Source organism: Schistocerca piceifrons, chromosome X (genome assembly GCF_021461385.2).
Source record: "Schistocerca piceifrons isolate TAMUIC-IGC-003096 chromosome X, iqSchPice1.1, whole genome shotgun sequence".
NCBI classification, from domain to species: domain Eukaryota; kingdom Metazoa; phylum Arthropoda; class Insecta; order Orthoptera; family Acrididae; genus Schistocerca; species Schistocerca piceifrons.
Genome location: NC_060149.1, coordinates 430,040,196 through 430,064,141, shown reverse-complemented (window position 1 = coordinate 430,064,141; position 23,946 = coordinate 430,040,196). Strand labels below are relative to the sequence as shown.

The following is a 23,946-nucleotide window of genomic DNA, read 5'->3' as shown; positions in this document are numbered from 1 at the left end:
GAAATTCTGGACTGACCATGGACCCTATTTTCCTGCGCAACAGAAACTTTCATAAAAATAAAAAACTAAATCCCTTACAATTCATTCTCTCAGAGAGAGAGAGAGAGAGAGAGAGAGAGAGAGAGAGAGACTTGGGGGGGGGGGGGGATGAGTTACTTCAACCAACATGTACAGAACAATTTGCTGACTGTTGTTGACACTATTCTTAATTATACTCTTCCTGATGATGAATTTAACAATCTCATATCCTCCAGCATCACTTTCTTTAAGTCAGTTTTTTCTGATGATGTAGTACATTGTACAGAACTATTTTATTTTTAAATGTATCAAGTCTCCAATGCCCTACACAAATGTTTGCAGACATGCTATGGAACCAAAAGCTACAAAGTGGAAAAAGTATCTCTTATTTAGGAGAGAATAAATAATCTGATTTAGTTCAGTGTTCTCCACATACATTTTGTTTAAAAAATCGTTAGCCACACTCGGAGTATATTTAATCACTGATGAAATTTTTTATCAAGAACCTATTAGAATTTGAACAGTATTTACAAACACAATATTAGAAGGAAAATTGACAGGGTTACCTTCTAGTGAATGTAATGTTGGTACAAACAGGCAAGAAACCCAGATCTATAAAACTCTTTGCAATCTACCAATGGAAATGACATTCTGACGGGCAGCAGAATTATTTTTAAAATCAGACTGAAGTTGCTTCTCACAGCCTTAGGGGCTTGATTAAAAATTGGTAGTAAGTTAGAAGCATGTCAACAGACAATATGTAGCCATAGAAACATATTGGTTTTAGAAGTGTGTGCAATAGCTGTTCCACTGACTTGCTGTACACATAACATTTATTGTTAATGTTATCTATGAAACATGATTTACTAATTACACCAGATGACCCTTGAGGTCATCAATAGCACTGAATCTTAAATACTAATAAATAAACTGATGTGGATGAGAGGATAAAGGACACAAATAAAACTGAGTAAAAAAATTACCATGAACTGTTTTATTTCTGATTCACTTCACACGCAGTGGATATATCGTCCGACTAATTCAATCACAAATGTAGTTTCTCCAAACACACACACAGTGATCACTGCAGTAAAGATTCTTAAGTTTAGTGCCTTGGATGAATGACAAGTGACTTGTACAATGGCCCACAGCATTTACTGTTATGGTAATAAATATAATGTTCCTTCCCCACAAAATTATGGAAAAAAGGTAAAAGAAACACTGCTTCACCTTAAAATTCTACAAGCTTTGTAGCTCCTCCAACATTTTATTTCCTGGAGCTAAACAAGATAATTTTAATCATCTTGTTTTTATCTTTAACATAACGTAAAACACATTTATAATATCCAACAGCACACAAATGAATATGATCATCAAATAATAACACAGCAGAAGTTACCTAAATATTGCTTTTCATAACTGCAGCATTTCTTTCTTTATATGCAGGATCTCTCTCACACATTACAAAAACAAATCACACACAAAAAAACAATGAAGAATTATGTAAACACAATACATTGTTATAAATTTGACTGGGTAAACTTACACACAATTTTAAACCAACAATTAAATATCTGAGCCGTTAATCAAAGGGAAACAATAATTACTTAGTGAAAAGGATAACATAACAAAAACTCAGCAAGCAACATGAGATCATCAGTAACCTATTTATATAAGGTTTTCGATAGTTAATGTATTCATTTTATTTACAATAACAATTTTTAGAAAAATAAATTTATGCAATGATAACCAACAAGAAATTCATTATAGCAGCTGTGAAAATGATATGTCACACAAGAATTTATATTCTTGTTTTGGAAGTTTTGCACTTGCTAAACATACAAACAGCAGACACCTGTCTGATGACATTGCTGGTAACAGAAAACTTCACAAGGAACTATCACTCAAGAAACATAGCTCTGCTGTTCTTGTAGCAAGAAAGATTGTTAATAAACATGACTGAAACAATGTTTCACAAATACAGTGGTGGCTATGACCAACAGCACTGGCTATTACCTAGTATCAAATTTTAATGCAACACTTAATTCAAAGTTTAAAGGTGGTGACCTGAATCATAGTACACACATACAATTCTTCACACTAGTGGTCCACTTTTCCAAGAAAATGACAATTTCCAAAAATACTGGACAAGCATACAAATTATAAAATGACAAATGAAAATCTACAAAGATATTCCTCAATCAGTATGGAAAAAAAGTACTGAATACCGCTGATGATCATCATCAGAATATTCTCCATAAACGTCAATTACATGAGATGTTAAAGCAGCTCTAAAAGTTATTGTAAGAGTACTTTGCATTTCCAATACTAAATGGTGATATATGGATGGTAAACAAACAATATATTTACTAATGCCTAGCAACACAATTTTTGTCATTAAGAACTGGCAGAGAGGAGAAAGAGGTGAAAGTAGCTCAATCACTGCAGTATTAACAATGTCCATTTTTGTGATGGACATCTGAATGCCAAAAAGAGAATATATAAAGAGATGGTGACACGGAACACAGAGATTTATCCATCATTTATAAAATTAGGTAATTAACAAGGAGTGATGTAAAAGGTAACAAACCATTCCACGAACACCCATAAGTAATTGTAACAAACAGATAACCTGAAAAAGATCATGTCATTAGAAGGAAAGAGAGGAAGGAGCAATTTACAGTGGGCAGATTATAAGGATGGTAAATGAACCTCAACAATTGTGTGTTCTGTGATTTTTTAAGCTGCTTTCTTTCAGCGACAATATTTAAAATCTGAATGAATTAGGAAACTTTATATGTGATGTTTGCTGCAATTTTCTTTTCTTCCTGTGTTTTCTTTCAGCATGTTATTAATGAGCCATAATTCACCATTCATAATATAATACAATATAACCCAATATTTATAACATATTTGCACAGTTTTCATGGAAACTTACACACACACACACACACACACACACACACACACACACACAAAACCAACCACCTATAGCACAACTGCAAATTCAGACACAAAAACAATAACCAATAACAATTTAATAAAGTCTTCATTTTGCAAAGTACTGCTACTGAACAGACCAGTCTTATGTTTTACCAGTTTTCACTAGACCTATTGTCAAGATGAACAAAGTAGCTGTAAATGCACTACTATGACCAGAACATGAGAGCACACACAATGATGTGATACACATTCAATATTAGTACAGGGGAATAAAAGTAAACATAAGAGAAGACATTTTCTGAGCTTAAAAGGGAATAATGTCTCACCATCATGTGTGTGCATACATGGCTAGGAATGATTTTGATATGCACCGCAAAAATTATATTACACAATAAGGAACTGTAACACCACATGTTGTGCACAGTACCACTACCAAATTAATGAACATGGGTGGTCACAGTCAAAAAGTGATAAGCTTATTTCTCTAGGTGCGACATACATTTTCTTAAAAACTGAAAGTGATGTTTAACAGTGCAAATATTCAGCCCACACTTGGTAACACTGATGAAATAAAAATGTTTCCTTTTTCATCCATAAAAGGATAACGTCATGGAAGTTTTCTGTAGCTAATTTTAAATTTAAAGGTACAACTACCTGAAAAATAATAGCTTATCAACTACTATATTGCACCAAACCAAACAAGCAAACATATAATGTTGTACCATTAAGTATACTTAAACCACAAGACAGGTAACAAATGAATTACTATGAAGTTTGCATATTACCCTTTGCTGCACTTTTGTGACAGTCTCTCCCACCGTTTTCCATGCCTTTCCAAGCTGCCATCTCTTAGTGAGCGTAGTGAACATATTTTTCAACATTTGCTCCTGCAATTTCTATTAATTGACATTTACTTTGAACAGTCTGCTGTTATTTCTTGTTAGTTTTAATAATTTTCTCTGTGTCTGACATGAGCTTTGGTTAGTTCTTCATGTCAGTCTTGTTAGCCACAATGAAAAAAAAAGTGCTCAAGAGTGGAAAATGACAACAAAAAATTATATCATTGACGAAGGGAAGAATTCTCAGTGGCACTACAAAAATCAGTATGGGACATACTGTTTCTGTTCAAACTACAACACAGCTAAAGATTTAGAATGTGATTCATTTAAGGTCTCATTCCTTACATGGAGAGATATAGTTTGCCACTATCTTTATTCAGCTACAGAGTTCCTATTGTATTAATGATGCCTCTGTCAGATCTGTAAAAAAATCACCAAGGAATCTATCAATCTCCTGTTGTGTGCATCACTACGCATTCTAGAACTGATGTGTTGCCACTGGAACTGTAGTTATTACCTTAATCATTACACTCCATATACAAATGAGATTTGTTGTCTCTCTTGCCAAATAAAGTTTTCAATTCAATTTCTTTACATCAAGTTTTAGTGTGTGTGTGTGTGTGTGTGTGTGTGTGTGTGTGTGTGTGTGTGTGTGTGTGTGTGTGTGTGTGTAATGATATCACGCACTCAGCGACCCAGTCTGAATGCTTACTAGTACATGAAATGTGTGCCAAAATATATGACATTTCCTTTCTCTTCTTCTCCTTCACATTCTTATCACATTGTACATTTCCTCCTGCCAAATGAAGGAAAGCAAGGATTCCTGTACAACACCATCATGTAGTAGAAAAGAACTCTGCTCAAAATGTTCTGTTTTAATTTTGAGAGGACCCTTTCAGCAAGTAACTGTTCCAATTGGCAGATGCATTTAGAAACATTACTATGACACCTTTGTACCTCTGACAACAAGCAGAACTTCTGTAACTATCCAGAATAATAGCAAACATAAAGAATGTTTTGCTTCTCTTTATGTGCTGACATTAATTTAAAATATTTACAATTCCTAGGTAAACTGACACCCAATCAAAAGGCCTTTAGTGGATTACACATTTTACATCAAAGTTTGAATATCCCTGTAGCAGTGTTCATTAAGAAGTATGATACTTTAATGTAATGCACAGACTTCCTGTATGACCCACATTAATAGCACTACTCAAATTAGTCCCAAAGCTTGCGAAAAATAAAGACCAAAAACTGCAGTGCAGCCTATCTGGTCTATTGACTGTTTTGGTCTTCTACATATATGAAATGTGAAAAACAACAGGGAGACTTGAAGGAATTAAGCAGCAACATGAGTGGAATGGAGACACGAAGGAGAGGAGGCAGGGGGCCAGTATGAATTACAGTGAGATATGGAGGGGGGAGGGGGGGGGGGGGCACGAGGGTAAGGAGGACGGAAGGCGAACAGAAGGAGCGTCTAATGTATTCAAAAATACATGTGGTGTGGTTTCATCGAAGGCTAATCATACTGATTTACATATTTAGCAAGCCATACCGATCGGTAAAGTTTATATCCAGAAAGTGAGACTGTATGGTTATCTTTTGTACTCAAATACCCCTAAAAAAAGCTACATTGTAAATTACAGCACAAACTGAAAAAGATAAATCAGTTTGTTAGATCTGTTTTACTATCAATTCATGGAATCACTCGGTATAAGAGATGACATTTACATGTTGTATTTTCACATACATAGATCAGATTATAGAGCTGACCAGCAGCCTCTCGTGCAGCAAAGGTAATATGAAACGTACATCAGTAGATTTTAAATGCAGTATATGACAAAGAGTTTTAGTCAGTTTTCTGGTGGACATCAAAGGCTATTAAAAAAAGTTTCACATTATTTATCATGAAGAAGCACATCAGCTTCTCGAAATCAGAAACTGAGGTTATGGTTACAGTTAAACACAAAATGCCAAAATCGATTTTTGACTTGCAGAAAGAAATCTTTAACTCAGACATCAATTTTGTCAAATGACACATCATTAAATACTTCTGCAAAAGTTACAATGTAGTTCATACCTTATTTCATAAGTGAATTAAAAAAAACTCAATGCCAAAATACTTACAATCTATTTTAAAATATTAACACACTTTGCTAAAACCTTTCGCAATCTCCCAGCGCACCCTGTTTCTCTCCCTTACTTCATAGTACATTCAAATTTAATGTAAGTACAGATGACTCTACTATTGTCACACAAGTTTTCTATTAGAAAATAAGCTACCCCACTAAAGCAAAATGGCAGGTTAATGATGTACCTAAGTAGTGTATCACTGAAATTCCGTCATTACAAAACTCATACATAAATAGCAACCCACAGGGTCTAGGAATAACCAGATTCTGAAAACAGCTTGTTCTGCAAAACAGAGACTGGTTTAATAGAGAGAATGACAGCACATATATGGTCTGAGGGACAATTTCACATTACATATCACAAGCTTTTAGCTCCACAAAGCATGAACCACATGCCATTTTTTAATTATTTATTTACTTGTCTCCCCAGCACATTGCTTTTAAATTTACAAAACAATCATTTAGGCTCTGTTCAACATTCTTCATCTACTGCCTGCAAGCAGATCACCACCACAGTATAATTCTCGGAAGAAACAGCATCAGCTCTGAGAAGCCACGTCAGGACCTGGAGGTGGACTTTATTGTCGACCACAATTTTCTCTATAAACCAGCCACCTGCAAACAAAATTTTTACTTTTATAAGTACAATTTTTTTATGTATCTACATAATGGATTCAAATTATGTAGTCAGCAGTCATACACAGATTAAGCAGAACAATGAGCACTCCAAGGTCAAGTGGAGAGCATGTGATAGAGTAACATGTGCCTTCAGAGCAAGCTGAAATGTGACAAATGACAACCTGTATGTCTATTATTGTTTAACCTATGTCATTATCAGGTCTATAAGATATACAAAAAGTTATACCATAAAGTAAGAAATTGTGAATCCCTACCACTACAAAAGCAAATTTAAATGTACCCCATTATCCACTTTTTCAGCAAATTATCAGAGTATCTAGACTGAGACTGAAAACTTCAGTGTTTGTTATAAAGCTGTAAGAAAAGTAATAATGTAATATAAAGAGCACTCAGTATTTATAGATGTAAGAAAGTTTTCTCTGAAAAACAGCATCGTAATCATGTAAATCTTAGCTACTAATAGCAATAAACAACAGCTGTGTAATAAAACTGAGGAGGCAACAGCTTTTGTCAAAGTAGCAGCTTTCTTATTAATTTACTCAACTAATTTTAGATAGCATAAGCATGAATAGCACTAAGCTGTGGAGCGAGAGTTTATTGTTAATACAGTACACAGATTATCTTTCTATGGTGTCTTCTTCTCATGTTAATGTATACCTTGACACATTCCACATCCCTGAAGGTGTTTCTTCTTGATGTGGACCACAGAATATGATGGATGGATGAATTAATTAATTAATTAATCTCAGATACAAATGGAGCATGCATGGGAATATTGTGATTTGTCTGTAGAACACTGGAAATGATTTGTTTTGTGCCAGCTTGTTGATAGTCAGTAGACACATGGCTTTCAGGAGAATGCCTTCAAGACACATGTACACATGTAGGAGCTGTATTGCTAGACTACCGAGGATTTTTATATGGGCCTCTTTAAGATCTGTGGTTGTTACACAAAACATCATAAGAGCTGTGGTTTAAGTCATTTAGCACGGGGCAACTTTTACAGAGGCAGAGCTTCTGTGCCATTTCAGTTGGAGACTCCAAGTAGCTCTGGTTGAATGGGGAGTGAGGGAATTTCAAACATTCAGCCTCTGTGGCCCCAGGGTAGCATTGTTTCCCCAAATCCCACATACATGGCCAGGCATCTATTTCACTTTACATACTTTTTGATATGCTAAATATAATGATAATTTGTCACTATGGCCTCAAAAATAGTGTGTTATCATAACCATATTAACCACTAAGATACAGGTATCAAATTTTTTCTTCTGTTTTAAATTAAACTGTGCTGTTTGTTGGTTTCAAAAAAATAGCTGTAGACAACTTCTGCTGCTCTTTATGCATTCTCAGTAAGTTAGTACATTGTCAACTAATTATACATTAATAAAAATCACTGCAGTCCTAAAATTCATCTACTCATACAAGTTTATAAGACTATCATACTAAATATTTTGTGATCAGTATAAATTAAATAAATTTTTGCACTTTGCTCAAATCTACAAAATGGAAATGTCTTTCTTCGCGGAGGATTTTATTCTGGAGAGAAACGTCAGATTCCAGGTGGTGCATATTCAACCCACCATAGGAATAATAGGAAAACTTAACAATAAATACATTTTTACTAAATAATTTATTCACAAATATCTTCAGAAATTTTCACATACATATATTCATTTTTCGTAATTCAATATTTCATTATTTTCTTGGACCCTCATCACTATTATAATTTTTGTAACATTCCTTTACATAATTGTGGAGACTACACTTTCCTCTCAGGACCCCACACAGGCTACATAGTTTGTTTTTGGTGCTCTTCTTTCTCAAAAAACTGCCATACAACCATTTTCATATTTCACATGGAGAAAAATTATTATTTTTCAGTTAGAGATGGAATAATATTCTCAGACTTGATCAAGAAGAATCTGCAAATCAATATAAATTTCAATATACATGCTTCTCTCTGTTCAATACATTCAGCATATGAGAAAATAGTGTCAATGTTCATCTGCTGTCTTTTGTCAAATGACTGCCTCATCTCTTTCCCCACTGCCTCTTGCAGATAACTGCAGGGAGCACACTAGTTGGTAGCTCTAATTTACTCATCCATTAACCAAATCAGCTATCTAGCTATATTTAGGTCAAGTAGCTGTCATTTTATTTGCTCTGGCTGGACCCAGACTTCTCATCTGCATCTACAGCAGCACCAAAAGTAACCAGTGGGCACACAGTACCTGGTACTCCACATTACTCGATGGATAACTGAATCCACTGACCAGCTCTAATGTTAATATCATTGTTGACCACGTACATCTCTCTCTGACAGACTCCTTCCTCACCAGTCACTTTATTTTTAAGGACACCTATCTATATCATAGGCCCAGAATCACACTACAGAGATTTGAAGAGCACTGTGATGAATTTGAGTTTATGCTCTATGTAGTTTATGAAAAACACCCCAAATCTTTTTTTCCTTCCTGTCCATCCAGTTGTTATCTTAAACTGCTTTACATATCAGGTCATCAACTGGTTACATGACTTCAGAGTCACTTTGTACTACTTTATACTCAACTGTTAACTGTACATTGGTTTTGTCAAATTATAACTGATTCTCGGGCCTACTTCCAAACATACTCTATTACATTCTTCCACTCATTGTTTAAGTTTATCTTACCTCCCATAGAGGTAAACAGCATGTTATCTTGAAACAGAGCAATCTAGAATCTTTCCATCTGTTCTTATGGCACCTCTACTAATAATTCATTTTTTTTCCCATTTTGAAGTTAGTTACAATCATTGGGTACGAGTAGTAAATGCCCAAATCTGTCCAAACACTATTCACACTATCACACTGTATTTCTTGCTAACTCAATTTTTCCTATGATAATTGTTGGTCAACTGGTTCCAACAGCATATTTAGTTGTATTGGAAACTTTATTAATTAAAAGTAATGAATAATTGAACTTATCATAAAGACATGTAAGGATAGATTTTGTATGAACTAATCAGTCACTTAGATACATAGGTACTACTCATTAGAAAGACTGGCATCCAAACACTATAGTAACATAATTTTAATTGAAACTAATTATCTTATGAGACAATTAACATTAAATTTTGGAAGCACCTAGAGTTTCCATTGTGAATTTACTTGTTACATTCCAGCTTTTATCACTGTACTTTTAGTGCTCAAACTCTGCTGGCATGAATAACATCCTCCATTAAGATGAGTAGGACGTCAAAAATTTTAAAAAAAATCCAATTTTTCAAAAATATGCCTATTTTGTAGTGCACATCTTCCTGAATAGTTTGATGTATAAAACATATATATTTGAGAGATTATAAGGCATGTTATTTGGTCTTAAGTGTACCAAGATGCAGCACCAAACTCCTTTGCACAGCATTCTTCTGTCGTTCATAAGTGTATTCCGCTCTGTAGAATTCGAATGTTTATATTTGCGCCAGAGATTGTCATACGTGAAACAAAAGACTATTGATATCGATACTTTCTCTGCTGCTATCGACGTGCACTGTTTTGATCATTGATTTTGTTTGTTCTCTGTTTTGAAAAGCTTGCAGTGTGGTGGTGTGAATTTCGAAACAATTTTCATTTGGCTGTGTTGTTTTGTGTTCATTTGTGGCATATTATCGCACAAGATGCCTAGAATTCATTGCTTCAACCGTAATCAACGTCACCAGGGCAACAGATACACAGTAAAGGGGGGCTATAACAAGTGTTACACCAGTGTCTCAAGACTGCAACCTCTCAGAGCCAGTAAAAAAACCACTGCCGAGTACTTCAGGAAGGAAACTTATTTTTTGTGCAAATCGAAATGGAGGCTGTGAATCTGAACATTCATGTCATATTATTGTTGATGTTAACATACTGTCACAGTTAATATTGGACAATGTTATCTGCAAGAATTGCTTTCGTTTGCAATGTGTTTCTGTGGTGGAAGATGAGGGTGCCAGGAAACGCCTTGGTATGAAGATATCTGTGATATGCAGCAAATGCAACATTTGTGCATCTTGCACAACATCTAAAATCATAAACAAAGGTTATGAATGAATTTGAGAGTAGCATATGGCATGTGCTGAATCCTTCACCTCCTCCAGCAAGTTGCAGAATCATCAATGAAAAGTGTTGCAGAAGAATCTATTATCGAAAATGATGGTGACAGGGCCATAGTGGCCACTTTTGATGGTACCTGGCAAAAAAGAGGGCACACTTCATTGAATGGTGGTGTTACAACATCTGCTGACACTAGCAAAGTACTAGATGCTGAAGTGTTGAGCAAATTTTGTAATAGCTGCGTGAAAGGGATTCCAGATGATCAATATAATATGAACTATAAAAGCTCAAGTGGAAAGGCAGTTTACCAGATCTGTTGCCTCCCGTGGCCTGCGATATGTGAAGTGTCTTGGTGATGGTGATAGCAAAGCTTTCCTTGAGTTTCAGAAATGTGATCCATCTAGAGCTGAGACTATTGTCCAGAAGTTAGAATGTGTGGGATGTGTACAGAAAAGACTTGGCACTAGACTTGGAAGGTTGAGACAAAATTTGTTAGGAGAAAAATTACCTGATGGGAAGGGAATAAAAGGGAGAGGGCGACTGACGGATGCAGAAATTGACAAGCTACAGACATATTATGGCCTGGCAATAAGAAGGAACACAGGGGACTTGAAAAATATGAAGCAAGCAGTTTGGGCCTTAAACTTCCGCAAAATGTCCACAGATTATAACCCTACCCACAACATGTGCCCAAAAGGAAGTGAATATTGGTGTGTGTGTGTGTGTGTGTGTGTGTGTGTGTGTGTGGGAGGGGGGGGGGGGGGGGCTACCAAAGGTCAATTGCTGGTGGTGAAGAATATCATCACAGGAATTCTCTACCAACTGCTGTAATGGAAGCCATCAAACCTATATTCAGGGACCTTGCAAATGAAAAATTATTGAATAAATGTCTTCATGGTGGTACCCAAAGTCCAAATGAAAGTTTTAACCAATGTGTATGGGATAGATTGCCAAAAGCCATTTTTGTGGGAAGAAATGCACTTGCTATTGGTGTTTACGATGGAGTTTAAGGTTTTACTGATGGTGTGCAAAGCAGGAAATATATTTTAAGGAAAATGGGAATTAAGCCCAGAGTGCATTGCATCAAAGCTTTGTATGCTATAGACGGAGAGCTTGTAGTGGAAGCAGATAAATCATTTTTGGAGGTGATAAAATCAAGAAGAATGCATCATAGGAATGTGAAAAGAAAGAAAACTGATTTAGAAAATGAAAAAGAACCTGCTTATGGTGTTGGGCTGTACTAAAAGAATGCCAAATACAAGCAGAAACTTTAACAGCCATTTTCAGCAAAAAACAAATTTCTGTGCTTAGGTAAATGTAACATCCAAAATAAATATCCTATTACTTTCAAACTTGGTATGCTTATTAAACACAAACTCCTTAATGCAAAACTCTAGAATTTTCCAAATCCATTAAAAACTGTGGTAAAAATTGAGAAAAAATTAAATAAATTCTAGAGTTTCACACACCTGTAATTGTGGTTTGTATATTGTGCAAAATTCATTGAAGAATATCTCTTACTTATGAAGAAAAGTATACCTATAGCAACAAATGCAGCCAATAGTAAATGAAAAAATGATGAAATTTCACATGTAAAAAAAAATTGTTTTATATCTGGACTTCCACTGCTATGAGTGTGAATCCTGAATCCCTCCTGGTCATGTTGACAAAGTTTTATGAATTTATTTGTAAAATTATAGCCAGTGGAAATTAAAATGTCCTGTGGTGCCTTTCCTGATCCAAGTCAGCCCATTCGTCTGCCTTCCACCCTTAATCAATCACGCAAATAATTATAAATGTGCATAAATGCTTAAAAGTCTGTAAATGGTGTATGTACTAGTAAATGATTGTTCCCCATGTTGACATATAAAATGGTTACATGAACTTTTACGAGGATGTGCTGAAAAGTAATGTCTCCAATTTTTTTTCTTCTTTTTTTGTTATAACTATTAAGGCTTTTTATATAAAATGAATGTTATTGATATTCTACATCTTTATTCTTCATGTTTACATATTCATTTCTCCAAAGAGTCACTCTGGTGATGAACACATTTCTCCCAAGAGACCAATTTGTTGATACTGTCACTGTTCAGTGTTTCCCTCTGCTTGCACCACTTCATCACTAACAAAGTGAAGCCCTTGAAGGCGTTCTTTACGTTTTGGAAACAGATGCAAATTGGATGGGGCCAAGTCGGAACTTTATGGAGGGTAATCACTGACAGGGAACCCAAGGCATCAGACTGTTGCAGATGTCGCAGCACTTGTGTGTGGTCTGGCATTGTCATGCTGAATGGGAGGTTGCTCCAAGTGTGGATGAACTCTTCAAATTAGAAACTTGATTACAGCATGCTGTTTCTCAGGCACCAACATAGTTGCATTACACACTACAATTTGGAGCACAGTGGTGTTAGAGGGCTACAAATATGTGTACATGAAGAATCAAGATGTAGAATGTTAATAATGTTTGTTTTATTTTTAAAAAAGGTGCAGAGTTTTCACATAAAAAATTTGGTGGCATTAGTTTTCAACACACCCTCCTACATTTTATTAACTCACCACATATCTACATCTACATCGTTGCTCTGCAATTCGCACTTAAGTGCCTGGCAGAGGGTTCATCGAACCATTTTCATACTACTTCTCTATCATTCCACTCTTGAATGCGCGTGGGAAAAAGGAACATCTAAATCTTTCCGTTCAAGCTCTGATTTCTCTTATTTTATTATGATTATCATTTCTCCCCTTATAGGTGGGTGTCAACAAAATATTTATGCATTCAGAAGAGAAAGTTTATGATCGAAATTTCATAAATAGATCTTGCCGCAAAGAAAACCGCCTTTGTTTCAGTGACTGCCACCCCAACTCGCATATCATATCAGTGACACTCTCACTCCTACTGTGCAATAACACAAAACGAGCAGCCCTTCTTTGCACTTTTTCAATGTCCTCCGTCAATTCTACCTGGTAAGGATCCCATACCGCTCAGCAATATTCCAGGAGAGGATAGACAAGTGTAATGTAGGCTGTCTCTTTAGTGGGTTTGTCGCATCTTCTAAGTGTTCTGCCAACAAAGCGCAGTCTTTGTTTCGCCCTCCCCACAATATTATCCATGTGATCTTTCTAATTTAAGTTGCTCGTAACTGTAATTCCTATGTATTTAGTCGAATTGACAGCCCTTAGATTTCTGTTATTTATTGTATACCCAAAATTTATCGGATTTCTTTTAGTACCCATGTGGATGACAACACCACACTTTTCTTTGTTTAGTGATAATTGCTACTTTTCGCACCATACAGAAATTCTCTCTAGATCATTTTGTAATTGGAATTGATCATCTGATGATTTTACTAGACGGTAAATTACAGCGTCATCTGCAAACAATCTAAGGGTGGCTGCTCAGATTATCACCTAGATCATAGCAGAGGGCCTATGACACTACCTTGCGGAACGCCAGATATCACTTCTGTTCTACTCGATGATTTACTGTCTATCACTATGGAAAGTGACCTCAAATCCAGACACACAACTGAGACGATACCCCATATGCACGCAATTTGATTAATAGTCGCTTGTGAGGAATGGTATCAAAAGCCTTCTGGAAATCTAGGAATATGGAATCGATCTGAGATCCCTTGTCGACAGCACTCATTACTTCATGGGAATAAAGAGCTGAATCCATGTTGGTTATGTATCAATAAATCACTTTCTTCAAGGTGATTCATAATGTTCGAGTACAGTATATGCTCCAAAACCCAACTGCAAATTGAGGTCAGAGATATGGGTCTGTAATTTAGTGGGTTACTCCTATTTCCCTTCTTGAATATTGGTGTGACCTGTGCTACTTTCCAGTCTCTTAGGTACAGACCTTTCGCCAAGTGAGTGGTTGTATATGAGTGATAAGAAAGGCGCTATTGTATCTGCATACTCTGAGAGGAACCTGATTGGTATACCATCTGGACCGGAAGACTTGCCTTTCTTAAGTGATTTGAGTTGTTTCGCAACACCTAAGATATCTACTTTTATGTCACTCATGCTAACAGCTGTTCTGGTTTCGAATTCTGGAATATTTACTTTGTCTTCTTTCGTGAAGGAACAAAGGAAAACTGTATTTAGTAACTCCACTTTAGTGGCACCATCATCGGTGACATTTCCATCACCATCGCGCAGTTACGGTATTGACTGTTTTTTTGCCACTGGTGTACTTTACATACGACCAGAACCTCTTGGTGTTTTCTACCATATTTTGAGACAATATTTCATTGTGGAAACTATTAAAAGCATCTCGCACCGACATCCGCACTAAATTTCGAGCTTCTGTGAAACTTAGCTAGTCTTAGGGATTTTGCGTTCTTCTGAATTTGGCATGCTTTTTTTGTTGCTTCTGCAACAGTGTTCTGACGTGTTTTGTGTACCATGGTGGATCAGTCCCATCTCTTATTAACTTACGTGGTATGAATATATCTATTGCTGTTGATACTGTATCTTTGAATTTGAGTCATATCTGGTCTACACTTATATAATTCGCTAGGAAGGAATGGAGACACTCTTAGGAAGGCATCAAGCAAATTTTTGTCTGCTGTTTTAAATAGATATATTTTGTGTTTATTTTTAGTGGTTTTGGTTGATATGGTTTTGAGCCTCAGTACAATGACCTTCTTGTTGTTGTTGTGGTCTTCAGTCCTGAGACTGGTTTGATGCAGCTCTCCATGCTACTCTATCCTGTGCAAGCTTTTTCATCTCCCAGTACCTACTGCAACCTACATCCTTCTGAATCTGCTTAGTGTATTCATCTCTTGGTCTCCCTCTACGACTTTTACCCTCCACGCTGCCCTCCAATACTAAATTGGTGATCCCTTGATGCCTCAGAACATGTCCTACCAACTGATCCCTTCTTCTGGTCAAGTTGTGCCACAAACTTCTCTTCTCCCCAATCCTATTCAATACTTCCTCATAAGTTATGTGATCTACCCATCTAATCTTCAGCATTCTTCTGTAGCACCCCATTTCGAAAGCTTCTATTCTCTTCTTGTCCAAACTATTTATCGTCCATGTTTCACTTCCATACATGGCTACACTCCATACGAATACTTTCAGAAATGACTTCCTGACACTTAAATCAATACTGGATGTTAACAAATTTCTCTTCTTCAGAAACACTTTCCTTGCCATTGCCAGCCTACATTTTATGTCCTCTCTACTTCGACCATCATCAGTTATTTTGCTCCCCAAATAGCAAAACTCCTTTACTACTTTAAGTGCCTCATTTCCTAATCTAATTCCCTCAGCATCACCCGACTTAATTAGACTACATTCCATTATCCTTGTTTTGCTTTTGTTGATGTTCATCTTATATCCTCCTTTCAAGACACTGTCCATTCCATTCAACTGCTCTTCCAAGTCCTTTGCTGTCTCTGACAGAATTACAACGTCATCGGCGAACCTCAAAGTTTTTATTTCTTCTCCATGAATTTTAATACCTACTTCTAATTTTTCTTTTGTTTCCTTTACTGCTTGCTCAATATACAGATTGAACAACATCGGGGAGAGGCTACAACCCTGTCTTACTCCCTTCCCAACCACTGCTTCCCTTTCATGTCCCTCGACTCTTATAACTGCCATCTGGTTTCTGTACAAATTGTAAATAGCCTTTCGCTCCCTGTATTTTACCCCTGCCACCTTTAGAATTTGAAAGAGAGTATTCCAGTCAACATTGTCAAAAGCTTTCTCTAAGTCTACAAATGCTAGAAACGTAGGTTTGCCTTTCCTTAATCTTTCTTCTAAGATAAGTCGTAAGGTCAGTATTGCCTCACGTGTTCCAGTGTTTCTACGGAATCCAAACTGATCTTCCCCGAGGTTGGCTTCTACTAGTTTTTCCATTCGTCTGTAAAGAATTCGTGTTAGTATTTTGCAGCTGTGACTTATTAAGCTGATAGTTCGGTAATTTTCACATCTGTCAACACCTGCTTTCTTTGGGATTGGAATTGGAATTATTATATTCTTCTTGAAGTCTGAGGGTATTTCGCCTGTTTCATACATCTTGCTCACCAGATGGTAGAGTTTTGTCAGGACTGGCTCTCCCACGGTCGTCAGTAGTTCCAATGGAATATTGTCTACTCCGGGGGCCTTGTTTCGACTCAGGTCTTTCAGTGCTCTGTCAAACTCTTCACGCAGTATCGTATCTCCCATTTCATCTTCATCTACATCCTCTTCCATTTCCATAATATTATCCTCAAGTACATCGCCCTTGTATAGACCCTCTATATACTCCCACCTTTCTGCTTTCCCTTCTTTGCTTAGAACTGGGTTTCCATCTGAGCTCTTGATATTCATACAAGTCGTTCTCTTATCTCCAAAGGTCTCTTTAATTTTCCTGTAGGCGGTATCTATCTTACCCCTAGTGAGATAGGCCTCTACATCCTTACATTTGTCCTCTAGCCATCCCTGCTTAGCCATTTTGCACTTCCTGTCGATCTCATTTTTGAGACGTTTGTATTCCTTTTTGCCTGTTTCACTTACTGCATTTTTATATTTTCTCCTTTCATCAATTAAATTCAGCATTTCTTCTGTTACCCAAGGATTTCTACTAGCCCTCGTCTTTTTACCTACTTGATCCTCTGCTGCCTTCACTACTTCATCCCTCAAAGCTACCCATTCTTCTTCTACTGTATTCATTTCCCCCATTCCTGTCAATTGCTCCCTTATGCTCTCCCTGAATCTCTGTACAACCTCTTGTTCTTTTAGTTTATCCAGGTCCCATCTCCTTAAATTCCCACCTTTTTGCAGTTTCTTCAGTTTTAATCTACAGGTCATAACCAATGGATTGTGGTCAGAGTCCACATCTGCCCCTGGAAATGTCTTACAATTTAAAACCTGATTCCTAAATCTCTGTCTTACCATTATATAATCTATCTCATACCTTTTAGTATCTCCAGGGTTCTTCCATGTATACAACCTTCTTTCATGATTCTTAAACCAAGTGTTAGTTATGATTATGTTGTGCTCTGTGCAAAATTCTACAAGGCGGCTTCCTCTTTCATTTCTGTCCCCGAATCCATATTCACCTACTATGTTTCCTTCTCTCCCTTTTCCTACACTCGAATTCCAGTCACCCATGACTATTAAATTTTCGTCTCCCTTCACAATCTGAATAATTTCTTTTATTTCATCATACATTTCTTCAATTTCTTCGTCATCTGCAGAGCTAGTTGGCATATAAACTTTTACTACTGTACTAGGTGTGGGCTTCGTATCTATCTTGGCCACAATAATGCGTTCACTATGCTGTTTGTAGTAGCTTACCCGCATTCCTATTTTCCTATTCATTATTAAACCTACTCCTGCATTACCCCTATTTGATTTTGTGTTTATAACCCTGTAGTCACCTGACCAGAAGTCTTGTTCCTCCTGCCACCGAACTTCACTAATTCCCACTATATCTAACTTCAACCTATCCATTTCCCTTTTTAAATTTTCTAACCTACCTGCCCGATTAAGGGATCTGACATTCCACGCTCCGATCCGTAGAACGCCAGTTTTCTTTCTCCTGATAACGACATCCTCTTGAGTAGTCCCCGCCCGGAGATCCGAATGGGGGACTATTTTACCTCCGGAATATTTTACCCAAGAGGACACCATCATCATGTAATCATACAGTAAAGCTGCATGCCCTCGGGAAAAATTACGGCTATAGTTTCCCCTTGCTTTCAGCCGTTCGCAGTACCAGCACAGCAAGGCCGTTTTGGTTATTGTTACAAGGCCAGATCAGTCAATCATCCAGACTGTTGCCCTTGCAACTACTGAAAAGGCTGCTGCTCCTCTTCAGGAACCACACGTTTGTCTGGCCTCTCAACAGATACCCCTCCGTTGTGGTTGCACCTACGGTACGGCTATCTGTATCGCTGAGGCACGCAAGCCTCCCCACCAACGGCAAGGTCCATGGTTCATGGGGGGGACAATGACCTTGTGTTCACTAATCCCTGTATCCGTCATGACGCTCTCTATTAGATCAGGAATATTTGTGGCTAAGAGGTCAAGTGTGTTTTTGCAACCATTTAGTACAATTACGGAAGAAGTTTTCTGTCTACCACCGGCTTCGAACATGTATTTTCGCCAACAAATCGAGGGTAGATTGAAGTCTCCACCAATTATAACTGTATGGGTGGGGTACTTATTTGTAATGAGATTCAAATTTTCTTTGAAGCGTTCAGCTATCATATCATCTGAGTCGGGAGGTCAGTAGAAGGAGTCAATTATTATTTTGGTACAGCTGTTGAGTATAACCTCTACCCACAGTAATTTGCAGGAACTATTTATTTCAACTTCACTAGAAGATAAACTACTACCAACAGGCACAAACACTCCACCACCTACCTTATTTAATCTATCCTTTCTGAACACGGTTTGCACCTCTGTAAAAATTTTGGCAGAATTTATCTCCGGCTTTAGCCAGCTTTCTGTTCCTATAATTATTTCAGCTTCAGTGCTTTCTATCAGCGCTTGAAGCTCTGGTACTTTTCCTACACAGCTACCACAATTTACAACTACAATACCGACTGTTGCTTGGTCGATTCTCATCGTTTCTTTACCTGGTACCATTTGAGACTGGAGCCCCTTTTTGATCTTTTCCCAGACCGTCTAACCTAAAAAACCACCCAGCCCACACCACACAGCCCCTGCTACCAGTGTAGCTGCCTCCTGTGTCTAGTGGACACCTGACCTATTTAGTGCAACCCGAAACCCCACCACCCTATGGCGCAAGTCGAGGAATCTGCAGCCTACATGGTCGCAGGACTGTCTGAACCTCTGATTCAGACCATCCTCTCGGCTCTGTACCAAATTACTATCTTTACATACAGCTCATCCATTAACAAAATGTAACCTATCTGTTTTCCAAATGATTATGTAGTAACCAAAATACGACAGTGTTCATACATTAGTCTTTATAACTCCTACCTCACCCCAAAATCCTCAGTCTGCACCTGGTAATCTTAGAGGCAACTTCTATGCAAAAGTTCAGGAACTTGAAGCTAGTTAGTATTGTGTAGAAGCCTGTGCCCACTTATTTTATGAGCAACATCTTGGTTGTGTTCTGCAATTATGTACTCAGTTAACATATATGTGGATGTTTGTTGCCAGTAATCACACATTCAGTATACCTGTGTGGTCAATTAGCATCTAAACTGTATTAAACATTATGAATTTTACTTCGAGCCAATACTGAACAATACAGTGTTTTAGGGAACATTTGTTTATTTGTGTCACCTATCATAAGACATGGTGTACTGATAGCTTATGTACATACTGAAGTCAATATGCTCAGCTGTACGTTGTGTCGGAGTCTAGCTGTGACTGTTTACTGTTAATATTCTGCCACTGCGATACTGATAATTAGTGCAGTGAAAGTGCCTACTTGTAAAAGTTATTTCCCGTGAGAAATGGAACTGCCCATCATACTGTCTACATTGATGATAAATGTGGGAAAAAGCACATTAGTTAAATGTTGCCCAATGTACATCAATGGAATATTTCCCATAATATCAGCTCTACAGCAATCAAATTAACTTCCTTCAATACGACTCCAAGTATAGAATACGGTTTTGCAGTTAGGTTAACTCACACTCAGCGAAAGAGTGGTGGTTCAAATATGTTCATGTAACTCATTCCTCCTCCTTTTTCCCAGTTTAAGAATCTGGGAACTTCCTCTAGCACTTCTGAGAATGGTTTTGATAATATGGAATTTTCAGGCTTCACCTACAAACAACAACATGGTACAGCAATGAGCACCCCTGCATTGCACCATCCTATGCAAACCTATACATGGGCCACCTAGAAGAAGCCTTCCTAACCATCCAGAACCCCAAACCCATCACCTGGTTCAGGTTCACATCTTTGTGATCTGGATTGAAGGTGAGGACACCTTCTCCCCCATTCACTTCAGCTGGTCCTCCTCAACCGAACAAGCCACCTTCCTCTATGCTGACCTCCACCTCAAAGATGGCTACATTAGTACCTCCGTACATATCAAACCTACCAACCACCAACAATACCTCCACTTCGACAGCTACCACTCATTCCAGACTCTGAAGTCCCTTCCACACAGCCTAGCCACCCATGTCTGTTGCATCTGTGGTGATGAGCAGTCCCTCTCAAAATACACCAAGGGTCTCACTGAAGCCTTCACAGAATGAAATTACCCTCCCAACCTCGTACAGAAAGAGATCTCCCATGCTTTATCTCTTCAGTCACCCACCAGCTCCCAAAGCCCTACTCTCTGGCGACAAAGGAGTATTCATCTGATGACTCAAGACTGGAGCAACTGAATCGCACTCTCCACCAGGGTTTTGACTGACTCTTGTCGTGCTCTGAAATGAGGAATATCCTACATGTTCTTCTTCCCATCCCTCTCACAGTAGTATTCCGCTGCCCACCAAATCCACACAATATCCTCAAGCTAAGCTGCAACCACTGAGCTGCATTCTACATAAGCGTGGCAACCAACAAGCTGTCTGTCCGCATGAATGGCCACCAACAAATTGTGGCCGAGAGACAGCTAGAACATCCAAATGCTCAGCACACTGCTCAATGCAATGTTCTTCACTTCAGTGACTGCTTTGCAGGCTGCACCACCTGGATCCTTCCTGCCAACACCAGCTTTTCCGAATTGCGCACGTGGGTGCTCTCCCTGCAAAACATCGACGTTCCAGTAATGCCCCCCCCCCCCCAAAATCGTGGACTCAACCTTCGTTAGTCACTGTCCTTCACCCACCAATCCCCATCCCTGCTCCCACTACAGCACAACACAGTCTTCTATTCCACCAATGCATCACAGAATCTTTACTTCTCTCCTTTTCCACTCCCTGCCCTCCCTCCCCTGTCCTCCCAGTCTGGCCCCTGACTGCACCTACCTGCTTTACCCTGTCCCCACAATGTCCCTGTGTGCTCCCACAAGCAGCACTTTACAGTTCCCCACTCCTACCATGCTTTCCCTCAGTCTCCCTGCCCCAGCCTCCTCCTTATACACACCACCCAGATTGCTTCTCCCATCAAGTGTGTCCAACCTCTGTAGCAAGACAGTGGTTTTTGTGTTTGTGTGTTGTGTGTGTGTGTGTGTGTGTGTGTGTGTGTGTGTGTGTGTGTGTATTACTAAAGTTAATACAACACAATCTATAAAGCTATTATGTACAATGTTTCTGAGGGAAATACGATCGGAAAATTTTTTTTTCTTTAGAACTCATTGTTCTTTGATAGTATCTTTCTGCACCTGGACACTTACGGCAATACTCACATTTATTGCATTACTCCATGAGCTTGGTGTGTCTCTGACGATGAGGAGATTAGTATTTAATGCTCTTTCAACAATGTGGTCATTAGAGATAGAGTACAAGCTCAGATTGGGGACTGATAGGGATGGAAATCTGATGTGATTTTTTGTAGGAACCATCCCAGCATCTGCCTTACACAATTGGGGAAATCACAGAAAACCTAAATCAGGATGGCCAGATGAGGGTTTGAACAGTCATCCTCCCGAATGCACGTCCAGTGTGCCAACAACTGCACTGCCTCACTTTGTTCTCTCAGCTGGGTCATTTACGAAATTGTTTAATAACTAGGTACAGAATGTTGAACATCACAGAAGTTCTTCTGCTGTATCAGTGCACACAATGCTGCAGAGTAAAAATTCATTCTCGAAACAATTCCCCAGGCTGTGGCTAAGCCACCTCTCCACAACATCCTTTATTCCATGAGTGCCAGTCCTGCAAGTTATGCAGGAGAACTTCTGTAAAGTTTGGAAGGAAAGGGATGAGGTACTGATGGAAGTAAAGCTGTGAGGGCACGTCACTAGTTGTGTTTGGATAGCTCAGACAGTAGAGCACTTGCCCATGAAATACAAAGGTCTCAGGATTGAGTCCTGATCCGGTGCACAGTTTTAATTTGCCAGGAAGTGTCATCTGTAATATTGTTATTAATGCTCCCATTCACACTAAAGTCTACACCTGAGTTTCCTCCCAGTTCCATCCTATTTGGTGCTGATGACATGCCAGCACAGCCTTCAAGGCTTCAGTCAATATTGTTATTTCATAGTCAGCCAGTCTTTGTATCAGTGAGTTACACTTAGTCCAGCTGTCTGGAGTGTGTCTTGGTAAGCAACCAATTTGCACTATCGGCAGTAAATTATCCTATACCCATTTAAAAAAGAATTGTTATCCAGTCACGAAGCTTTTTAATGTGGTTTTCACATCCTTATTATGAAAGGTTTGGACAGTGATGATATCTAATCAGCAAAAATGGCAGTCCTTTCTTGATGTTATATCATGGAAATACTATGAATGGGTCAATAGTTCCCATGAAAAATCAGTTAAATTTTTACCTCATTACTGCAGCAGAATGAAATCTGGTGTTACCTACATCAATAATATCTTTATGGGCTACAGTCACTGGTCCTTTGTTGATGAGTTTCCCTCGCTGTCTATCATACTATTCACAACAGAGGTCAAATATTCACTGTCTGGTTATGTGCAAGTATTTTGCATAGGCTATTCCTTTTGTAAAATCTAATCACTTTTTTTTTAATCTGTACAATATGCTGGTCCCTTTTTGAAGTTGACAGGTGTACCATACCTTGATGAACTGCCACTGCTGCACAGTCAACTTCTGTGGGCCGCATGTTGATGATTGGGGTTGCCAATGACTATTTGGATTTTAATAGTACATATATCGATCTCAGTGGAGCAAATCCCCTGTCAATTGAATGCTGCACAACCAGTGAACAGTCATACCATCTAGAACCCTCTCTCTGTCATGTCTACCTATGATTACTACATAAAGCAGAGCAGAGGGAATAGCATGAGCACAAAACACTGCCATTGAATACCAAAAGCATCAAAAAAGGCTCATATGAACTGATAAATCCTATCACAAGGTGGTACATAGTGGATGACAGTGTCAAAGTAACTCAAAACCCATGAGTAGAAGACATCCCATTTGCCAACAGGTCACTGTTCAGCCCTGTGTAGAGGTATTCATACACAAAAAGTACTTGCAAGGGATGAAATGGTATCCTTGAAACACCCATAATCACCTCTTACTGGCACATTATACAAAATCTACTGTCCAATCAAGTACATTTGGGTGTTTGCTTGGCGTACCCCACAGATGAGAAATACCTTCAACAAAGTAATTAAGCAATTGTGTCAGAATGGTTTGAAGAACACTCCGTGGGCATGAGGATGCTGAGTAGATGTATCCAAAACTGAACCAGGCACATATTCACCCCAAAACTTATCAAGATATTTTGTGTGGACCTGTA

General features: G+C 38.2%; 1 protein-coding gene across 3 annotated transcripts in view; it reads right to left on the bottom strand.

Annotated features, from left to right (window-relative positions):
• Nucleotides 1-997: 997 nt before the first annotated feature.
• Nucleotides 998-23,946, bottom strand: part of LOC124721261 (alpha-1,3-mannosyl-glycoprotein 2-beta-N-acetylglucosaminyltransferase) — a 94,847-nt gene continuing 71,898 nt past the window's right edge. For all 3 annotated transcript variants that reach the window (XM_047246137.1, XM_047246136.1, XM_047246138.1), the window contains exon 12: nt 998-6,547. The gene's annotated coding sequence lies outside the window, so the exon portion shown is untranslated. The remainder of the gene's footprint in view (nt 6,548-23,946) is intronic.